The sequence below is a fragment of the Rhinolophus sinicus genome, chromosome 16, assembly GCF_057876585.1.
Source record: "Rhinolophus sinicus isolate RSI-liver-muscle chromosome 16, RSI-T2T, whole genome shotgun sequence".
Taxonomy (NCBI): domain Eukaryota; kingdom Metazoa; phylum Chordata; class Mammalia; order Chiroptera; family Rhinolophidae; genus Rhinolophus; species Rhinolophus sinicus.
This window is the reverse complement of record NC_142516.1, coordinates 162724197-162748117: the sequence shown is the minus strand read 5'-3', so window position 1 is coordinate 162748117 and position 23921 is coordinate 162724197.

Below are 23921 nucleotides of genomic sequence, written 5' to 3'. Positions count from 1 at the left end.
GGTACACGGTGACAGATAGAAGTCTAGTTCCATTCTTTTGCACATGGCTTTCCAATGCCCCCAGCTCTGTGCTCTTTCTTGCTTCTGAGTTTTTATATATATTTCCTCTGCCCAGAATATTTTTTGTCCCTTTCTCCCTTCCCAATTCCAACACAAGCAGTGACTCCTATTCATTCATAGGTCTCCACTTAGATGCCACATCCTCGGGAGGTCTTCCTCACCCCCAAGCACAGATTGTGTGACTCTCCCATGATTTCTGATAGCATATCATGCCTCTCGGACCTCCTTGTGCTGTATTGAAATGCCCTCTCTCCTTGTCTGGGTCCACACTAGCCTATAAATAATGACAGTAGGGTTTAGGTCTAAACCACAGTTGTATCTGCACCTATTGCAGCACTTTGCATCATACTGGACATCCAAGCAATACGCGTAGATATCGGATGCATGATTTTTAGCTGTTTGTTCTCCATTGGTTCTATGCTGGGTAGTAACACTTCTGGTGAAGAAAGAAGAAAGGAGAGAGAGAATGAGAGAGGGAGAGATAGAGAAAAATGGAGGAGAGGAAGGAAGGGAGGGAGGGAGGGAGGGAGGAAAAGTTGTTCTTTTGTTAGTTGTGTATGGGATTGTTTTGCCAGCAGGATGATTCATTTTTGAAATGTTAGGCATGAGGTCCATTAAACTATACTGAAATTGTTTCAGTGGAAGACTTAAGCATTGTTATTCATCATTGTTTCTTACATATAAAAGCTTATTTCTATAACTAAATATACTGGTTATACTGAACATAATAGACTCTCATACAAATGATCAGATAAATTATGTGGGTGAACTATTTTATGTATATAAATATATATGTCAGACTATTATATCATGTCTTTGAAGAACTGATTGATATTTTTTTTCTCCATTGAGAATTCTTTTGAAGAGTCTACTGTACATAAATATGTACATACATATAATTTTTTACAGCTGTCTCATATTTGAAAGTGAAGCTATGTCCTTTCAAAATTAGATATCTATTCAAAACAGACAACTGTTTTTAATGATAACAGATTTGGGAGTTATTTAAAGCACTATTAATGCATTATTGATGCATGACTTGGGAGAAACTATACAAGATTGTTGAAAACATCACATATCCACTTCCAAGCATAGGCTTTCACAGAACATAGCACCATGTTTTATTACTGATGACACTTACCCTCATCACTGAGACTTTTAAGAAGGTATCTTTTGAAAAGCTCTTTGGGGCTTGGCAGCGTACTCCTTTATTAGAGGTTTCAAAGTGAAAGACTTAATAAGCCAGTTAATAGTTCTAAAACTAGGGAGAGGTCTTTGGCAAAACTGTGCAGAAGTCTAATTTGCCTTGGTGTTCTTGCATGCTTCTTTGGCAAACTTTTAGCATCTCTTCCAAGATCTCAGGACCCCTTGCTGCCCCACCAGCCCTACACGTGGGGCCATCTCCCCTCCATCATTCTAATACACTTTCCCAACATACTCACTCTCCACATCCCAGCTCCTCAGCATTAAGGCAGGTACCAGTAGGAGCCAACACTCCTACCCCCCTTTCTTAACTTCTACAGTAAAACGAACCAGTGACACTAGCGACAGTGTCCAGGAGGGTCATACTCTCATCAGTCCCTGCCACAAGAGAGCATAGAGAGATTATGGAATGAGAAAAAATTGTTCTTACTTACTGGGATCTAGGTTCTGGCACCCCAGATTTGTTGCCTGAAGAGAGTTTTCCTTCTTCTTCAGTCCTATATTTTCTCTAGGTTTCTTACTCTTCACTTGGACTTCAGGCCACCAGTGTTATGTCCTCTGTTGCTATTCTGTCGGCTTCCCTTGTCTCTGACCACGCTAGATATTTTAATTTGTCCTTTCTGTGCTTGCCCTTCTGTTCCTGTCCCATGGCCTTAATCAAACATAAGGACTTTACATCTCAACCCTGGAGTTACATCTTGACTATCAGTAGCTCAGCCTTGCCTTGAGCTTGACAACTTCACATTTATATTCTATTTTTTTTCTATTACTAGCATTATTAGGGTTCACTCCTTGCCTTATCATCCACATCGTTCACATTAAGCCAGCTAAATCAATGACCTAATTTTTCTAATATTTTCATGGGATAATGCTAACCTCCAACATAATATGATATAAATTTCTAAGAAAGCAACGGTGTTTTGCCATAAAAGAATAATTGCTGTGAAAAAAAATTTTTGTCGGTTTCTGCTCTGCATACAGAGATGAAGAGCCATTGTGAGAAAGGCAGTGGTTTACAATGGAGAAAAGTGTGGCTCAAAAGCATGACAAAGACTTGATCCCTGGTACCTTTGCTTCAGGTCAGGGAATTAATATGGAAATGTGAGTGATGCTCCATTTTTCCCATATCCCTGTGAGAGCATTCAAGTGGCTGTTTACACATCATTGGTGATGGTCAGGGTTGTAGTACTTTTACCTTTATCTGTAGCTTGTTTTGTTTCATATTAATAAAAATGTATGAATTGAATGTTGGTAAATAGATATATTTCTATATTAAAACCCTATTCCTATTACCCAAGCAAATACTGTTTTAGACATAGTCCTAAAAAGCTTGGCTATCTGAATCCTCTGCTCACACCAGCTTAGAAGCAAGTGGATATAGTATAACAAATAAGCAAGTTGAAATGGAAAAGCAGACTGCTGAAACAGCCTGACTTGGAGGAAAGGTTGAAGAAACAAAAAATGAATAGAAGTTTGCGGTCATTTTTTATAAAGATTTGAAAAAAAAGTATGTCCCTCAAAGGACAATGAGGGCATCAGAGCATTGTAGGACAATTCAATAACTAAGATTAAATTAAATTCATGCTCACTTTGAGGACATAGATGAGTTTGCACTATATCTGAGACTGTTTCCAGCCTGTATCCCTCTTCCACCCTGCAACCAGAACCCTATTTCTAAGACACAGATGTCATCCTGTCATTTCTCTGATTAGAATCCTTCAGTGGTTTCCTCCCCTTTGCCTACAGGATAATAATCTAAACTACTTAGCCTGATGTATAAAGCTCTTCACAGTCAGACTGTAATTTTTATTTCTTAACTGGGCTCTTACCACTCTTAACTGGGCTCTTACCACTCTCCACAGGGTATGCCAGGTTTAAGGCCAAGAGAAGGCCCTGGAAATGATAACCATAATACTTACATTTGTTTACTATTTGCTACTTCCAGGTATGAGACTAAGCATTTTTTGAACACTATCCCATTTATAGTAACAGTGATGAATACTGATTATTTTATAGATGAGGAAACTGAGCCTCAAGTTAAGGTTAACTAACATATCCAAGTTTTTACCGCAAGTAATTAGTCAAGGTCAACATTAAGCCCAGGCGCTCTGATTCCTAGCAGGTAGCAGCCTCGGGGTTTTGACTGAAAACCCCATGGAAACTTGTAGGCATCCTCCTCTAAAGGGATGGCCCCACCTTGCCATCAATGTAAGTCAGAATTTAAAATTATATATATATAATTTTAAATATATATATATATTTAAATAAATAAATAAATAAATATATATATATATATATATATATATATATATATATATATATTCTCCTATATATATATTAGGAGAGATTAAGATAATTTCTGTGTATTACTCATTAAAATTTAAAATTCAAAGAAGTAAATGGGTAACAAAGTCGGTTGTCTTTTTGATGGGATAGACAGAAAACAGAGGTCCTGCCCCACTTCGGGTAATTAAAGGGTCTGTGACACATCTTGAAAGTGAAGAGGTATGAATTCCAGTGCCCTGGCCAAATTCCAAACCACATAATTATACCTTCCCCTTTCCACCTAAAAATTTTCCTCAGGTTCAGCTGAAAAATAAATTCTTCACTTCCCCTACTAGTAAATGTGACCACTATGGCTTGCTTGTGAGACAACATTACACTTTTTTAAGCAGAACTTCCCTCTGTGTCACTAAAGAATCAAGTTTCCCTTACAAGGTGGCCCACAATAAAATATACTGTTTTACATATCTTTCCATACTTTCTTGGATAAATATGGTAAACATGGCCAACTTAATTCTAGGAAGGAGATAGATGATAGATGATTGATAGATGATAGATATTAAAAATATACTAAAGTCAAGTAATAGAAAATTATATATTAGATTTATTTGAATTATTGTATGAAGGCTTCATTTAAACCACAACTCCTCCCTTACACGACTGGTGGTTAAGATTTCTAGGGATGGTTGTCACCTAGCGAAATAAAAAGAATTGTTTTATCTGTAACTGATCAAAATAATAATCAAGGGTCATTTGCAAGTGTCTTGCTGAACTGGATTATGCTTTGGCTTTCAAGCATAATTGAAATTTATGTCAATTAATTATACTAGAACTGTTGTAACAGTGTCTTTATTAAAACTGATAGCATCCCATGTACTACTCTGTAAACATGAATAGAAATCCTTGCTAAATATTCATAGAGATAAAGTACAGAAACAGAAAAAAAAAATCACATTTGACTGTACTTGCATTTAAAATGAACCACTAATCAAATTTCTTAAAATTATATACTTTATTAAATTAGTGAACTGCTAACATTTATTGAACAATGTCTTCAGCATGCTAAGTGCTTTCTATGCATCATTCTGAGGACTGTGGCCTTCCCTGGTATCAAAGGAGGGAAATGAGCCTAAGTCATCTATCCCATTTTACTGTTGGGGAAGAAGAATCAAGTAATTCCAACATTATTTTTTATCCTACAATAAATACATGATATCCTATAGTGAGTTCAAATTTTAAATTAATTTTTGGATAAAACATTTCACAGAAATGTTGCTCTTGTAATGAGGCTGGTTAGTAAATGAAGAAGTGAAACAGATAATCAGAATATAAGTTAAATGATTGTTCTCTGAACAATAATGCCATTAATCCTATGAGGCTGTATCTCATTCTGGGACAAGAAATTTCTAGGTTTTCTTTTTTTTTTAATCTACAATTTTAAAGCAGAGTTTATCTTCTCAACCAAACAAGACTCTTGGTAATCATAGTTTAGTCTGTATGAAGCAGAGTAAATGCTAGGCCAGAAACTAAACTTCTAATCTACCCATCGTTATGCTTGTGCTTATGCAGTAAGCCATACAAAGTGATCTATAGAACGCGTATGTATGCGAACATTTGATCTGGCTGGTGTGTATATGTGTCCATAAAGTTGAACTCTGCACTTTTTTTCAGAAGAAAAAAACAGTGTTAAGCTATTCGTAAGCTGAAATTTTGGTTTAAAAAATAATCAGTCTTTTAGGATTCATCGTTTTGTGTTTAATGTCTTTCAGTTCACAATTATTTCTATATATGCACCTTGTTAATTATTGTTTTCTTCTTAAGGTAAATTACAGCTTTGTGAAATGGTTCATGCTACTTGCAAAATGCTGTCAAACTGTGAATTACAGAAGCCTTTGATGGAGATAATAAAGATCAAGTAACATTGCCTTTCCTTTTCCAGACTACATTTCTTTCCAAGATTTAGTTTCAATCAATATCATTATTGCTATCCATGCATTTTTGTCATTCTAGCAAAAAAAAAAATTCTTCTTTGTCTTTCTAACTTGTTAGACAACTGTTTTAGCTATTGGAATTTTTTTTTAATTTATACTTTTTAAGTGGAAAGATTCATTTTATAAGTGCTATGCTTTGCCCAATAGAGTCCTGTTCTTGGGTGGAAGGACGGTGGTTTGTACAAATATTTTGCAGCATTACTGAGGTAGAACTAAAACTAAAATCATGAAAGAGAATTAGCTGTTCCACTTCTTCAGCACATTCTTCTTTCTATACAACATCCCAGAAGCATGAACAATTTTAGAAAAGATGTGTGACTAACTATAAGCCCTAAATCCTTTCCAGGGCCAACCCTAGGCAATCCTGAGGAACCCTAGTGATCTCACAATCTTCCATGCTGCCCCATCAGGTTGGATCACCAGAGTCACAACCCAAAACACTTGCCATTTTTCAGCATAATACTAAGCATGCTTATTGTTTACATGATGTCTGTCTTTCCCTGTAGATTGTAAACCACAGGAAAGCATAGACTTACTCAAGTCTATCTCCCTAGTACCTAGCAGAGTTCCTGGCAGATATTAGTTGTTTAGTTAATTTGTGTTGAGTGGCTATATGATCAAAGACAATGCTTGCCTTCACAGTTTAGGTCACTATTTTCATTCCTTTCATTCTAGTTTAGAACAAGCCTACTTGGTTACAAACAACTGCAAAGGTGGGTAGGGGAGAGGTATGGAACAAATTGAAATCTTGTATTTTTACATGAAATTACCAGATTAGCAACAATTTCTGATTTATTTAAATACACTTTAGGCAATCAGAATATGTCTGCTGCCCATCTTTAGCATACACATAGTAAATTTGCAATCTCTGATCTGTTTTCTGTTCTTTTCTAGTATATAAATTTGTAAAGAAACGTTTCTCAGTTGTTACTGCTTTCATTTCCTAAAATATCTAGTATCACTATTAAATCAAGTTTATAACCAAATTTTTCTATGTTCCTTTCTATGTTTTTCATTTTTTTGGTTCAATTTTAACTTCTATCTCTCCTCCACCAGTGGAATTATTCTAATAATAAAATGTTGATACAGCTCAGCCCCAAATGGAGCTATATTTTGAATGTCTTCCTCTATCTTCAGATCAGCCTAAAATGTGAGGTTGGACAATTAAGTTCGCGAATTCATCCCAGAAAAAGTGCTACATACCTCATTGCTGAATATCACTATGGTCACCTTCGAAGTACTGCCCTTGGGAAGCTATGCACTGACACCAGCGCCTAGACCACCCTTCAAAGCAATTTTGACACTCCTTTTCTGGAATGTCCATCAGAGCTGTCATCGTATTACCCTTGATGTCCTGAATGTCATCAAATGTCTTCCTTTCAATATTTCCTTTATCTTCCAGGTAAAGAAAGAAGTCATTAGGGGACAGATCAGTGAGTAGGGAGGGTATTCCACTACAGTTATTTGTTTACTGGCTAAAAACTCCCTCACAGACAGTGCCATGTGAACTGGTGCGTTGTCATGATGCAAGAACCATAAATTGTTGGTGAAAAGTTCAGGTCGTGTAACTTTTTCACGCAGCCTTTTCAGCACTTCCAAATAGCAAACTTGGTGAACTGTTTGTCCAGTTGGTACAAATTCATAATGAATAATCCCTTTGATATCCAAAAGGTTAGCAACATGGTTGCAACAAGTTCACGAATGCAATTGTCAGACCTCATAGCTCCTTCATGTCCCTTTGGCCCACACGGAAGGTAGCCAAATGCAGGCACAAACCTGATTCAACTTTAAAGTCTTCCACTTCAAAGTTAATATATTCCCCATCACCCTGCAAGTCATATCAGCAAGACTGTGATTCATTTTAGTCAAGTCACATCAGGCTTCCATTTTTGCACCCATCACTCAATTTCAAGGCTATTCATGTAGACTTTCAATCATTTCTATTCTATCTTTTGAACCCTCATTCTTTTCCTATGGGGGAAAAAGATCTGTGGTTACCTATAATTAACTTTGTTCTAATTCTAACGTCAGCATTCAGAATCAAGATCTTCCGTCCCTTTTCATAGATTCTTCATAATTGGTGTCACTTATGAACCCAAGGTCCCAAGTCTACTTTCTCTTAAGCCCCTCTCCAGAATAACAGCTGCATCTCTGCCTGAGAGGTAATCCCTGCTAACTTCATGAGCGGTGTCTCTGTTCTTCATTCCTGGCCCTGAAGAGAAAAGTGTCCTCTCACAGAGAATGGTGTTCTCTTGTTGACCACACATAAAATGGTTACTGTCAGCTTTATTCACTCATTACTCCTTTCAAACTTTGGCTAAGTTTATATTTCCCTTCCCGAGCCCGCATGAAATGATACTTGTCTTTCTTTTGGGACAACTTATGTGCTGCATTTTATTTTTTGTCATTCATATCCCAGGCTTCATTCATTCCACTGTAAATCAGTTAGCTTTGCTTTTGATTGCCTGGGAATTATTTGTTTCGATTTTCTATTCCCTGATACCCAAAAAATATCTACAATGGTAATATTGACTGAGCTCATTCTAATCTACTTCCCATATATCTGTGATTTTCCTTACCATCTATTTTAATGTTCAAATAATTTAGCTATAAACTATGATGAACTGCTCAACGCACTTGTGGATTTAGATGCAAGAACTTTTGTGCAAAAAAATATGAAATAAGAGAAAATATTTTACAGTTTAGCAAATTAGAAAGAGCACTGATCTGAAGTCAGAAACTTCATTGCATCAACTTAGAAGCTGCATTGTCTTTGGCAAATTGATCTCTCTACGGTTTAGTTTCCTTATTCATGACTTGTGTACCCCAACCGTATAATGTTTGTGGTATTGCTGGGAGGATTAAATGAGATAATATTTCTGAAAGTACTTTGAAACCTAAAAAGTACTACACAAATATACAATAATATTCAATAATGCAACTTTATATTCTAAATTTTATTATTACCTTGAAGGATAAGGTCATATACAGCTGTGTGTGTCTCCATATAAGATGGTATGTATTTAATGCCATATCTTCCCAGTTATATCCCATCACCTCAAGGAACAAATATGTTAGTTGCTTTTGGCTATAATCTGGACAATGCATTGTGGTCTGAAGGAAAGTTATGAGACGAATGAAGGGGCAAGGAGATTTACTTCTTTTGGCCCCTGTTTGAGATTTGCATTTTTCTAGTATAAGCTGCTTGTGTGCATTTAATGATTTCTCTTGCTTTATGTCCACTGCTCTTGTTGTTTGGTCAGTGCCCTGGTGCCAGGCTTCAGCCCTTCAGACACACTTATTTTCTTGGACTTGAACTCCAGTCCTACCCTTACTCTGACTATACCTCTGTGCAAACCAAGGACCTCTGGTTTTATAAGGTATTGTCACACTCCCCATTGTGTACGTTTCCCATACTTTACATGCAATATTGGAAATGAAGTCTAACTCACACCCTGGTACATGGACCCTCTGTGCCTGGATTTGAGCTCTTATATTCCTGTCCCTCGGACTCTGACTCTATCTGCCTCCTTAGGTAGACCTCAGCCCCACCAGGTACTAACTGCCTAAATTCATGGCCTGGTCCTTTATAATTTTCCTTTCTTCTTCTTAATGCTGTTAATCACCTGCTCCTCAAACTTCCCCCTCTGGGCTCTGCGTTTCTTGAGGACTAATGCCATTACTTACTCATCATCTCATCCCCAAAGCCTTGCCTACCGTCCCTAGCACATAGGAATTTGATCAAAACCTTGTGCAGCTAACACCCTGCTGGTGACAGCCTTGCTGCTGAGATGCTCCACACCTCCAGATGTCTAGATTTTGACTGTCCTGACTCTTGAGGTTCTAGAACCTTTGGTTTATGTCTGAACTGTATCCAACTGAAGCATCAACAAGCTAGCTCAGCCTGCTTCTTACTGACTTACTCCATGTCCTGACCCAAACATAAAACCTCACAGCATCATCGTCCACTGGAAGCTGCTTAAAAATGCAGAGTCTCAGGCCCCACTCCACACCTACTGAATCACCATCTGTATTTTAATAAGATATCAGGAGAAGTAATTCATGTGCAAATTAAAGTGTGAGAGGCACTGACTTAGAGCACTCACACATAGTATATATGTAATATATTTTAAAGTACATCTAATATACTTTAAGATATATATTATTACACAAATAATATATTTTATAAAATGATTATAAAGAAGCATGTTATGTATAAAAATTATATTACATAATAATTATGTATTATATTATACACTATATTATATAGAAATTATATTTGTAATTATATAATATATGTTTTACTATATAAATATCATATAAATATTAAAAATATATAACTATGATTATATATTATATTTTGAAAATTAGTTTATTTTATAAAATGAAAATACAGCTTCACAATACTGTAATACCAATCTGTTTATTTAATTTTCTTTTTTTTATCAGCTTCGGTGTACAAAACAACATAATGCTTAAACATGTACACCCCTCACCATGTGATAACCCTTCCAAATTTACTATCCCTCTGACACCATACATAGCTATTATATACCATTGACTCTATTCCCCATGATGTACTTTACATCCCATGACTATATATATATATATATATATATATATATATATATATATACACATATATGTAATGTATATTCTGTATCTATATTATATATTACATATATTATATATAATACATCATATATAATATACATATAATATAATACATATATTATATATATAGCTATGTAATGTATACATATTATGTATCTATATGTAATATAGATATTATATAATATATGTCAATATATATTAATTAATTATATATAATGTAGATATTATATAATATCTATATTATATATATTTAATTATGGTTGACATTCAATATTATTTTATATTCATTTCAGGTGTACAGCACAGTGGTCAGGCATTTATATAATCTATGAAGTGATCCCCCCAATAATTCCAGTACCCATTTGACACCCTTCATATTCTTTACATTATTGATTCAATTTTCTTTATTAAACTTATAAATTACACAAAATAAATAAATGTCTAAAAAGGTAGCAACCAAAAAAAACATTAAAGGCAATGTGAAGTAATGCAATATCAAAGTATTTGGTTTTATAAGACCTGTTTTCTCATTCTGTATCTTAAGCAAATCAACCCCTCTATGTTTCATTTCTTCATTTGGAAAGCAATAATGTAAAATTAGGTGAAGTGGAAAATCTTGTCTTCCTCTAACATTTACGATTTTTATAAATAATTATTCTGTATGATTCCTTCAAACTCACAATTTTGTAATTACATAATTATTGAGTCTTTTGTCTTATTAATTTAAACTTTTATCAATTTCTCTATTTGTTGAATTTTTATCTTTCTTCTATAAGTGTGGTGTGCTCTAGTTAGGGTTCTTTTGGTTGCAAGAAACAGAGACTCTGAGAGGATAACCAACTGTCCCAGTTTGCTGACGATGGAGCTGTTTCCTGCTAAGACTGGGATGGTCCCATGAGAATTGGGATGGTCCGTCACCATACTCTATCCAGATCATGCCAGAAAAGAGAGTTTATTGAGACAACATACTAGCACAGAATGCAAGGAAAGCTTAATAAAGTCACAAAAGAACCACCACCAGTTAGGTTTTTGGTTTTCATTTTGTTTTTTTATTGAGGTATAATTGACATGCAAGTATAACATTATATTCGTTTCAGGTGTACAACATAATGATTTGATATTTCTATATGTTGCAAAATGATCATCACAATAATTCTAGTTAACATCTATCCAACTACCCGATCCTCTCTGTGTCTCTCTTTTGTGTGTCTTTCTTTTTCCATGTAACAATACATTCTCCCCTGTCCAATGACTAGCTTCCTTTGCTTAATATTTGTTTCTGCTCCTGCACAACTTCAATCTCTACTAAAATGTAAACTTTGTGCTTATGTCCTATCTTTAGAGCCAGGACATAGATTTTAATTCTAGGGGAACCATAAGCAGGATGTTCTTAGAGCTGAAGTGTCCATGGTTATAGGTGGACAAAGAAGTGAGTTCATCTGTGATTGAACACTGGAGAGCAGAGCTTGTGAGTTTGGAACTATCCCTTAGATGGAGCATGATTAGGGCAAGCTTTCCAATCTGTATCTAGTATACCATTCTCATTGTTACTCACTCTTGGCTCCATCAGTTCAAATTCATTCTCAGATGCAAGTTCACATACAAATGTGAAATACAAGCATAGGACTTCTCACTCTGCGGCCAAATGCCCTTCAGTGATCTCAACTTTTCACAGCACAGCCTGTTCTTTCAGTTTGAAGCCCAGATCCTAACCTTCCTCAAGTCTCCAACCATCTGATTCTTACTTCATGATATGTCTCAGAGGCTTCTCAACTGGCCTTTAAGAGGAAAAATGGAATATTGCAGTCTATCGCAGGTTTTCCTAATTCATTTTCCAGACTTACTCCTTCACCAATAGTGCGATATCATCTGACTCATTTGTATATTTTAATATTCTGATTTATATAGTATGAGGTTTATTTTTTCCCAATACTTTGAAAAACAAATGCAATACGGCTTTCAACAGGTAAGCTTAAAACCTTGTACCTCTCAAATTATAATTACTTTGTAAAAGGTATGATTCATAACATACATATCTATGGGTAAGTGATTAAAAAAAAAAAATCACCACAATTGAAACTTCTGATTTGGTAGTCCCTTCTGTGTTTGAACTAGACAACACAATTAAACTAGACAACAATTTTTATTCCTGCTGAAGAATTCTCTCTTTTGCTATGTTTCTTTGCATAATGTGATTACTGATCCATTTCTACCTCTCATCTGAGAGATTTGCTTTGACTGTTATTTAGATGAATACACTGGAATTAAATTTCAGAAAATACTATTTCAATAAAGATTTGTTTCTATTACATATAGGAGACTAGCTGAAAAAGAAATGTATTTTCTGTAGTTATAATTGTTATATTTTATACTTTATAATTATAAAAATCAATAACATCTGTCTTCCCAAAAGATACTTCATGTAAATTTTCAATTCCCATTTATCAAGAAAACCTACTTTTGTGGAACAAATTGTATCCTCATACATTAGGCTTAAATGGTAATTTACTGGATTTCTGCTGCTATTTTAAAATAACTATCAAAACTGTAATAAAATGTATGACTTACACTCTGGCATCCAGTTAGAGTTTATTAATCATTCAACCTTCAGACATATACATTATCAATCACTCAAAATATATAAATAAATGAGAACTTTTCATTTTGGGGTAAATACAAGCATTAATCAACTTGGTGATATAGTTTTATAAGCTTAAGTAAACAATCTATAGGCAGTTTATAAATTTTCCTGAGCTGATAAATGAAAATCCCCTACCAGATATTGACTTTCCCATATATTCATTTTATTTCATTAACTATTGGTTTGCTTTATTATATATATATGTATTGATAGATAGATAGATAGATAGATAGATAGATAGATAGATAGATAGATAGATAGATGATAGATAGATAGATAGATAGATAATTTCTTATATTGTCCTCTTCTTTACTTTTCCTACAACTACCCTAGTATAGGCTTTCATTACTCTCAACTAGTAAAATATTCTACAGCCTCTTCCCTCCGTAATCCATACAGCATATTCTTCCATATTGATCTTCTTAAAACCCTGTTTTAAAAATGTATCTCCTCTACCATTGGTCTCTAATTTTATGTCAAAAATCACTTTGAAATACTAAAATTATGAAATATAGACACCTTGGTTAGGAGGAATCACAGAAAATTCTAGGTGAGAGAGGAAAAAAATAATCAAGGAAAGAGGAAAAAATGATCAAGTAGTGATAAGCACCATGAGGAAAATAAAAGGGTGATTGCAATTGTGTGGCTACTTCAGACTGCATGTTCAGGGGAACTACATTAGTTTCCCAGGGCTGACAGAACAAATTGCCATATATGTGATGGCTAAAGCCACATAAATTTATTCTCCTGGGATTCTAGAGGCCAAAAGCCCAAATTTAAGGTGTCAGCAGCCTTGTGTTCCCGCCAAGGGCTCTAGGGGAGAATCCTTTCTCGCTTCTTCCAACTGCCGAAGACCTAAAGCGTTTTTTGACATGGTTACATAATCCCAATCTCTGCCTCAGTTTTCACATGACCTTTTCTTTCCATGTCTCTCCTCTGTGTGTTTCCTATGAAGACATTTGTCATTAGCTTTAGGCTCACCTGTGTAATTTAGGATAACCTCATCTCAAGATCCTTAATCACGTCTTCAAAAACCTTTTTTCAAAATAAGTCTATACTCACAGTTTCAAAGATTAGGACGTGGACCACCATTCAACGCACTACAGGAGACTTCTCTAAAAAAGGTGATATTTAAGTTGAAAGCCTACATCACAAAAAGAAACCAGACATGTAAAAATCAGGGGGAAAAAATACCAAGGAGAGAGACCAGCCAGTACAAAGGCTCCAAAACAGAACCAAGCTTGACGTGTTTGAGGACACAAAAGAAAATCAGCACGACTGAAGCATCATGGTGGAAAGAAAGAGTAATATATGTTGGTGCAAAAGTAATTGCAGTTTAAAAAGTTAAAAATAATTGCAAAACTTGCAACTACTTTTACACCTACCTAATACAAAATGGGATCAGAGTGCTCGCTGATTGTGGATGTCATGGTTATTTATTTAAAGGGCTCCCATAACTTACTGTCAAGGTTGAGAGTGCGGATTTTATGTTTCACTAAAAACAAAGTCACTAAAGAGTTGTAATCAGGACAATGATGAAATTTAAGTTTCAAAAATTTCTCTCTGATTTCTATATAGAGAACACATTCTAAGTAGCCAGGAGGGAAAACAAAGACACAAGTTAGGAATATGTTCAAGTAAATCATTCAGGCAAGAGATAAATGGGGCCACGGGTGGATTAGAAGGGAGAAAAATATATAGATGAAGATATATTTTGCAAGATATAACTGACTGAATTTGCTGGTTGATTAGATAGATGAGGGAAAGAGATGGATCAAGGATGGCCTCTAGATTTTTGGTAGATGGTACTACTATTTCTTGTGAAAGAAATGTGAAAGATTGTGACAGGAGTATGTCTGAGGAGGAAATACTAAGGGTTTGGTTTTGGCCATCATCCATGTGAAAATGTCAAATAGTTCGATATAGAAATCTAGCATTGGAATAAAATGTCATAAGTAAAGCTATAAATCCGGTAGTTATCTTACCTCTGCTTGGACAGTATTGATGATAACTTAATTTTTAGGAAATCAATTTGTATTGTTGCTCTTGTAATTAGAGCTAGTTTATAAACCCGACCAGATTAGTGCTTTCTTTAAAGACTGCATGCTCTCCTTGCAGGCCATGCTGCCCCCTGATCAATAAGGACAACAAAAAGAGATTTACCTAGTTTATTCACTGTGTTCCTGAGCAGTGAACTTGTTCCTCAAGTTTTCACTGAAATTAAAAGGGTTCTGAAAGAAAAATTAAAAAAAAAAAATTCTAAAAAGTTAGAATTACAGCAAGATAGCCATCATGATTTATATGGCTTCTCAAGGTACCATGTTTCCCCCAAAATAAGACCTAGCCAGACAATCAGCTCTAAGGCATCTTTTGGAGCAAAAATTAATATAAAACCCGGTCTTATTTTACTATAATATAAGACCGGGTCTTATCTAACATTATAATACAATGTGATATGATATGATTGATATGATATGATATGATATGATATGATATGATATGATATGATACCCAGTCTTATATTAATTTTTGCTCCAAAAGACGCATTAGAGCTGATTGTCTGGCTAGGTCTTATTTTCGGGGAAACACAGTATCAAAATACTCTGGAGGGAGCAGCACTCATTTGAATATGTAAGTGTTGGAGTATTTTTTAAAGAACTCCACATTCAAATCTTAAAAAGATTTATATCTATGTGTAAGTGTGTGTGTGTATGTGTATCTGTGTGTACATATATATGCAAACTCATATATACATACATATGTATAAAAGTGTGTGGGAGTGTGGGGACAGATAATAGATACAGGTGAGGAAAAAAGAAGAAATGCATCACTGCTTTAAGTAAGAACACCATAGTAATTATATGAAGAGTTTACAATCTTACTGCAACAGTTAACAAATGGCTCTTAAGGTTTCCAAAAGTATGCACATGAACAAACTGAGAAAACTCATAGTGCGCATTGTGTGTTCCGTTACATGTTCCCTCAGCTGCTACTCATTTTGCCCAACTTAACCATCCAGAAACCAGTTGAAAACTCCATTCAGAGTAGAATGGTGCAGTTCTTACAGAGCCAGTGCTAAAGCTCTTTTGTTTTGCTCTCCTAGGTAAAGAGTAGTCAGCCTCAGGCCAGTACCCATTGACTGGAAACTGAGAATAAAATTTAAGTTTAGTTATTAGGCAGTCTCAGTTATCTGATCTGGTATGGAACCCTTCAGTTTGCCTTGTTTCAGCAGCCAGGAAGCAAGATTCTTTCAAAGACGGGCAAACTGACAACAGAAAAATGCACAGAAATCTCTGAAGTGCCAGCATAGAGAACACTTTTATATAGAAATAAATTGCCATATGTAATTTATTTATATATAAATAAACAGGTGTAATTTATAAGAGGGTCCTCCCTGGCAACTGCCACCTTCAGATATGCTCTGTCTCTCTGAGGTACTGGGTTATATATGGGCTTTGAACCAAAATACCTGGGTTTGAGTCTGGCTCCACACCTTAGTAATGTGTGACTTTATATAATTTGTTTAATTTCTCTGAATCTTAATTTTGTTTTCATCTGTGAAATTTTCAGTGTCGCTTACCTTACGGGGAGATGGCAAAGTGATTTGAAATATGTTTGTATTGATTTTTGTCAAGTATCATCAATATTAAAACCCACTATTTTAAGTTCTGAGATAATTTGAGTCCACTGAATCAATTTTAGAGCAATGGTTAAAAATAAAAACTGGGGGGCCGGCCCCATGGCTCAGGCGGCTAGAGCTCCATGCTCCTAACTCCAAAGGTGCCGGTTCGATTCCCACATGTTCCAGTGGGTTCTCAACCACAAGGTTGCCAGTTCAATTCCTCGACTCCCGCAAGGGATGGTGGGCAGCGCTCCCTGCAACTAAGATTGAACAGGGCACCTTGAGCTGAGCTGCCACTGAGCTCCCCAATGGCTCAGTTGGTTGGAATGCGTCCTCTCAACCACAAAGTTGCCAGTGCGACTCCCACAATGGATGGTGGGCTGCACCCCCTGCAACTAGAAAATGGCAACTGGACCTGGAGCTGAGCTGCGCCCTCCACAACTTAGACTGAAAGGACAACAACTTGACTTGGAAAAAAAGTCCTGGAAGTACACACTGTTCCCCAATAAAGTCCTGTTCCCCTTCCCCCAATAAAATCTTAAAAATAAATAAATAAAATAAATAAAAACTGGGGAATAATCCAAAGAAAGTTGATGGATCACAAAAGATTATAAAACCCTCCTTGCCCCACACCAAGGAGGAAGAAATGGGAAGAAATGTATGGAACCTTCAGAAGAGGGAAAAAAGTGCAGACCTTGGGAAGAGAGAGAAACGTGTAAAAATGCTTTACCAAGCGTGGCTGGTCCAGACCAAATTGGGCCACTAAAGAGGTAGTACATTGGGAAGTCATGAAATACAACCATAGAAGGCTGGAGGAAGATTGTCTGCTTAAATTCAAAGAATATCTGGTCACAAAATTAGCTTCATCTTGGTCTGGAAATGAAAAGTAAACTAGTAAAAAAAAAAAAAAGTAATATCAGAGGTTAGCTGGAAAAATGGAAAAATGTGGACATCTCCAGATTGACCAATGTTTTTGACATCATCAGTCTATTTAAGTTGAGATGTAAGCCTTAAACCTCTTCAGGTATCTCTAATAGGTACTACAAGATTTTCTCCACTATAAATATAAATTAGTTGTGAAGCTTCCACTGGGTAATTGTGTAGCCTGTAAGATAAGAATACCATGGCCAAAGGTACTTCAGAAAAATATAAACAACAAAATGATGCAAATTAAAGATGGCTATGGAGGAGTCATTGCCCTGATTCATAGGTGAGGAATCAACCAAATGACCAAGAACCCAACTTGAGAGTCTTTTTTTTTTTTCTTTCTTTTCTTTTCTTTTTTTTAAATTGGGGAATATTGAGGGACAGTGTGTTTCTCCAGGGCCCATCAGCTCCAAGTAGTTGTCCCTCAATTTAGTTGTAGAGGGCGCAGCTCAACTCCAAGTCCAGTTGCCATTTTCAATCTTTAGTTGCAGAGGGCGCAACCCACCACCCCATGTGGGAATCCAACAGGCAACCCTGCTGTTCAGAGCTCACACTCTAACCAACTGAGCCAACTGGCCACCCTGAGAGTCTTCTTTTTGTGAGACTATCCAAAGGAGTGAAAGCAGCATTTACTTACAGGAAGAAAATTAAAGAAGATTTTTGAAGAGGACATCAAATTTTTTGGCTCCCAGATCTTTTATTGGTCCATTACTCTATTATCTAGCCCAGTGCCATTAGCTAAGTTCAGAGCTGAAAGAGGAAACAGTATTTTGTATACTTAAAATGTTGGTGCATCAGGGCTCCAAATCCACTAAATGAAGTGGAACCAGTCCTGTCTCAGGGACAGTTCAGTAATTTGAGAAAGGCCACATGAAGTTCCAAGTGAAATAATGATCACAGAGAAAGAAGGATGAAACAGACTCTGGCCCACAGACATACAGATAGCTTTGTTTGTTTTTAATGTCATCAATGAACTCAGTATGCATATATGTCTGAATTGTGAATCAACTGCCTCCTTTCCAGATAATACTCTCTAAACTCTTAAAGTAATGAAAGTAATAAAATTAATTATTCATTCATTGTCCCAAGATCAAATAAATTATATAAAATGACCATGGGATATTAGCCTAATCGTACTGCCACTTGGGTTATGCTTTCGGTACCAGAGGCTATACAAGATTGATACTCCCAAGGCCACAGCTGTTTAAAATGCCTTCTTATTTTAATAAATTTCCCTTCTATATTTCAAAAAAAAAAAAATTTCCTTTGTCCCATTAAATGCAAACTCTCATGCCTTCCTGAGAATGGTTTCTGTAAACCACATTTTTTCTTCTTCCCTGAGTCCTCCTCTTGAGTGAAACAGCCCGCAGACAGCACCCAGCAATTCCTGTGGAGTCGTTCAGTATCCTGATTCATGCTCTCCTCCCACCCCCCAGACTCTCATCCTGGTCCCACATCCCAAAGTAACATGAACATACCCGTTTCTCTTATTTACATTAATTATCATTTGACTTCAATTATGTGGAAGAAGCTGGCCTGTAAAGTGATTTCTAACTGGACCAGAAAACCGTTTCTATCCCTTACTGGCTCTGTGGCTCAGGTTGAGTTGTTTCCCTTTCTCTAAGTCTAACTGGACCTTAGTTAGCTGGGCTCTATTGATTTTATCCCAAAGGTATTCTGTGAATGGCTGTTGCTTTCCTGTGTGGCTACCAGTGGAGCAAATTAGAAAGAAGATGAACATTGTGGCTGAGGGAAAAGAATGAGTTAAGATTTGGACATACTGGGCTTGGACAGATATGAATGTGACAACCAGGCAAACCCACTATTGTCTTCACTCATACCTGAGGCTTAGTTGAGGATGAATCCCCCTAGAGTTGTATGTGCATTACCTGAACTTGTTCTATGCAGAGTGCTTTAACACCTCCCTGCTTTCTTCAGGGGAAAGTCCAAATATGCCATGAAATTTAAAGCTGTCCATATTCCCTGCCTCCTCTCACTAATGCTCAGGTATACGCAGGGTTTAACATAGACTCTGCCTTGCTGGAGGTTACAGTGCAAAGCAGATAATACTCATCTGGGCACACGTGCACAGAACAGAGATTAAAGGTGTTGAAGATTCAAAGAAAATAACCAAAGGATTCGCTCAGTCCTTCATTTTGATGGGGAGTAAAATCTCTCATATAATCCCCTTAAAACAATGATCTACATGTCTTTTGCATTCAGCATCTTTGGTGAAGAATCCTCTATATGCCAAGTATGTAGCCCATGGTTTATAATCCTTCCAGGCACAGTGCTATTCTAGTGTCTAATGCATATATGTTTACATTATTTGAAATAGTCTTTTTCAATATTCTTTTCCATAGGCAAATTCTACAAACTTTATTTCTTCAGCTTCTCTTATTAATGTAGCATTTTTTAAAATTTTTGTGGAAGTATTTCTTTTATCTGAAGCGTCTATTAAAAGCCAAGTTCTATTTTATTAAAAGTAGTTACAGTATTACAGTATTAAAAAGTCACATATTACAGTATTAAAAAGGTAATAAGATACTTGCAGACATGTTTTTGTTTAAATAACAGAATGGCCACATTCTGTTATATGAATAATATGCTGGGTGAGATTCATGATCCATATGAAGCCAGTGTTTCTTATCTGTGGGGAATCCTGTGCCTGGTCTGTGTTTCTTTTAGTTGTTCCTTTCAGTAAAATGCTACACTTCCATATTCATTGTTTCTTAACCTAATTTTCATACGTTTCAAGAAATCATTACTCAACTTTATCTTAAATCTTGATCTTTATAGTATTTAAATGTTGGTACAGATGACATATGGGTTCCACAATAATCTCATTATGGTTATCTTTACTATTTAAAATTGCATTATTTTTAAATTCATTCCATAATCTCTAAGTACAGACTGATAAAACAAAAGTATCTTATGTGAGAGGGACCATTTTTACTTCTCCCATTAATAGTGGAAAGCTCAATGATTTGTCCAGGTCATTTAAGTGTGTGTGTGTGTGTGCAACATTAATGTTTCTGTGTGTGACAATTAATGTCTATTTGACATTACAGGAATCTTTTATTTGCTCTTTAAAAATATTGACCCTAATTTATTTTGAACTGCTCTACATTCACAATATACCCATCAATATTTTTGGCCTGTCCTCGCATTTCAGTATATTTTTCACTCAGACACAAATCAGTAATGAAATGTAGTTTAGTTAAAGGTAGCATCAGGTCTGATGTTCTTAGGGATAATACGTGATACAGTGGTAAATATCCTGCTTTTGCTTATGTGGTACTTCTGGGAGCAGAACAGTCTGCCCTCAGGCAAATGCATCCCAAGCCAAGGAGGGATGCACCGTCATATTCTGTTAATTGATTGAAAGGGCAAATGATCTATAGGAAAAGTTGCATCATTAACTTAATTGAGGGCAAAGCCTAATTAGAGGGGAAATGGAGTAGACAGAGCCAGAGACACAGCAGGCCTTCATCTGTGATGTCAACAAACAGACCTTGTAACTAGAACCAGATAGAGACTGCAGGCCTTCATTTACATCTTCAGTTTCAACGCGAAAACATCTACTCTGTGTGTGTGTGTGTGTGTGTGTGTGTGCAGGGGAAAAGCAAAAGTTTACATACTTAGATAGAAATCAGTTCCTCCCAGGTGGAGCTGCCCAATGGGAATCAATATGTTTTAAACATGTTAACTAAATTGTATATATTTGAGAGGGTAATCTGAAACACATTTGAACTCTAAATTTGGGGGAGGAGCCCAACCTATTCTCGTTTATAGAATGGCTTCAGAAGTAAATCAATCAAATATAAAGACCTTATTTTTCCCAATTTGAATGAGAGCAAATTATAGTGGGGATTTATTTGGGACTTAATTCTATTACTGTAGGAACAGATATGTAGTATTTGAACACATTTTGACTCACACGAATTTATTTTATAATAAATTGCCATCTCTAAATAGGTATAAAATTTTACTGCATTACAAAAGGAGATATTTATTCCACTGCAATGTAAGTTGAAAGCGAAGCTGTCCAGCTTTCCTTCTGTTCTATGACTGAACTTCCTTCTAGCAACTCTTAGCTGCCTGAGTGTGTTCTTAGAATCAGAAGCTGCTGTATGATAAATAGCAATATTAAAGTTTTGATGCTTCTGTAAGGTTTAAAATTGAGGGTTCAAATCTGAACTGAAGCAGGATGTAATGGTCAGAACATGTGAGTTCTTTCAGGAAACTTTACATGTCCAACTTGCTGTTGAGTACACTTTTCTCTAACGTTAGCAATACAAGCAATATCTTTCACAAGAAATGCCACTGAGGAGAAATAAAGAATGCAAGCAGACATATTTTGGCTATAGCACTTTTGTTAAAATACATGGTATTATTTCTCAACTCAACAGCAGTTCCTTGACTTTGCAAAAACTAGACCCCCTTTCTTATTTCTCATGCCTACATAGATTTCTATATTTAAATACGAAAATCATAGCAATGCTAATGAATAGAAAGGATGGCTAATAAAATATTTCAGCTAAGAAAGAAGATTCACACATTAACTAAAATTTTATTTGGCTAAGCATGCCAACTAAGTGCTATATTTGAGAAATAAAAATCAGACCTTTTGTATATAAAGAAAAATTTAAATGACATTGGGCAGCAGACTCAGAGCAATTCACACCAGTAAGAACTTAAAATTGTATTAATGCATGCCTTATTAGAAATCTGGATCAATAATAGTATTTTCAGACTTGGTAAGGAAATTCTTTTTTTCTCTAAATATTTATAATCTGCTTTTCAAGTTTGATTCGTGTGCAAACTGCTAAAGATTTTCAAATTGTCAAAACCATATTAAGAAAAAGAACTAATGACAAAGTTTGTTCTTAGTAGTCATGTGGTCATAAAGAATAAATCTAGCTGCAGCCACCAATCATCAGGAGAAACATACACGCTTTGTCTTCCAGAACCTTTTCTTTGTAAGTGCTAAAATCATAAATTCCATCCAAAAGTAAGAAAAGGAATCAGTAGCCTAGAGGTTGATGATTTCCCTCAACCATAGGACTGAGGGCAGCTGGACTCAAAAATGTCATATTGCATTTTTGGTTAACTACAAAGATAATCTAATTTTCTTTTTCTAATGGCATTTTCAGATTGCCTTTTTTGTATGGCAATGCAACGTATAATCTTTAGAGTAATAACACCATATTCATTTTCTCAAATCTAAATGCAAGGAGTTACCGACTTACATTTTGTTGTAATGTTTTCACTACAAATCTATAAAAATATTGACAGACTTTTAACATTTTTTTTTCTTCATCATGTCTTTGAAAGAGAAAATGTGGACCATAAATAATAATTTAGACCTCTGCTAGAGTGGTAGTTTGGGTTTCACATCATACTGCATTTGTTTCTAGAGAAACATGGCTGAGGGTTTTTGCCACCTGAAGGGACTTGGAGATGAATGGAAAGTCTAGGTGTCCTTGTGGCATAGATTCTAATGCCTAAGCTGGTAACAAACACTGGCTGAGATTGGACAAAGAAGAATATATTACATAGACTTGCATATCATAGCACTCAAAATCTTCCCAGATGCCAAATTTACAGCAAGAAATCTATACCTTAATTTTTTTAAAAAAATTCATGAAGTCGTTACCAAACAAGCGTCCTCTGCCTGATGTTCACAGGAGCCAAAACTATAACACCAGATTTTGAGAAAAAAAGAAAAAGGAGAGAGAGGTTTTATTATTCTTGGATTGACCCCTGAGGAGACAGGAGATGCCACTCAAATTGGCCTCCTCTACCCAGGGTTTGGGGTGGGTTTTTAAGGGTTAAGGAGAAACAGGTATGCAGAAGCGCTGGCCAGGTAAGTTTTGTTACTTGGCCATTTTATGGTAAAAAGCTTTGGCACTAGATCTTGTTGGACAGTGGACCTTCGTTTCTAAAGTGGTTCTGGTGTTCAAGTTCTGGTCATGTCCCAATCTTTTGTTTCCAGGTTCAGCAGGAACACAGGGTTGGTACACGCGCAGCTCTGAGTTATTTCACAGAGTCAGCACATGCACAGTCCTGACTCTGTGAAATAACTCAAGAATTGTATTAATTACCAATCTACTTTAGAGAAGGAGAACAAGTTTTAGACTGGCCAATGTGATTTATGTCCTATTTCATAATAATCTTAGTAATGTATATAGTATTATAAATCTGTATAAGTAATACTTTTGTTTTCTTTTTAATATTCAGTAGTCATAATGTTATCCTCCTATCGAGTCACCCTTCTTGGATTTTAGAGGAAAAGTTTAGGGATTTTTTTAAAATTATTATTATTAGGAAGACCTAGATTTGAATCCGGGTGCTATCTTTCACTAGGAATGAGTTCTTGAGCAACCTTTGAAACTTCAAAATGTTTCCTATATAAAATGGGAATAATAATAATAATAATAATAATAATATGTACTTCATTGCATAATCATAAAAGTTAATGAAATTTAAATGAGAGAGGTGTGTGGGGGGTAGCAGTCAATGTTTTATTATAAACTCCAAATTAGCCTCTCCTGAGTCAGGACCCAAACTTCCAGGT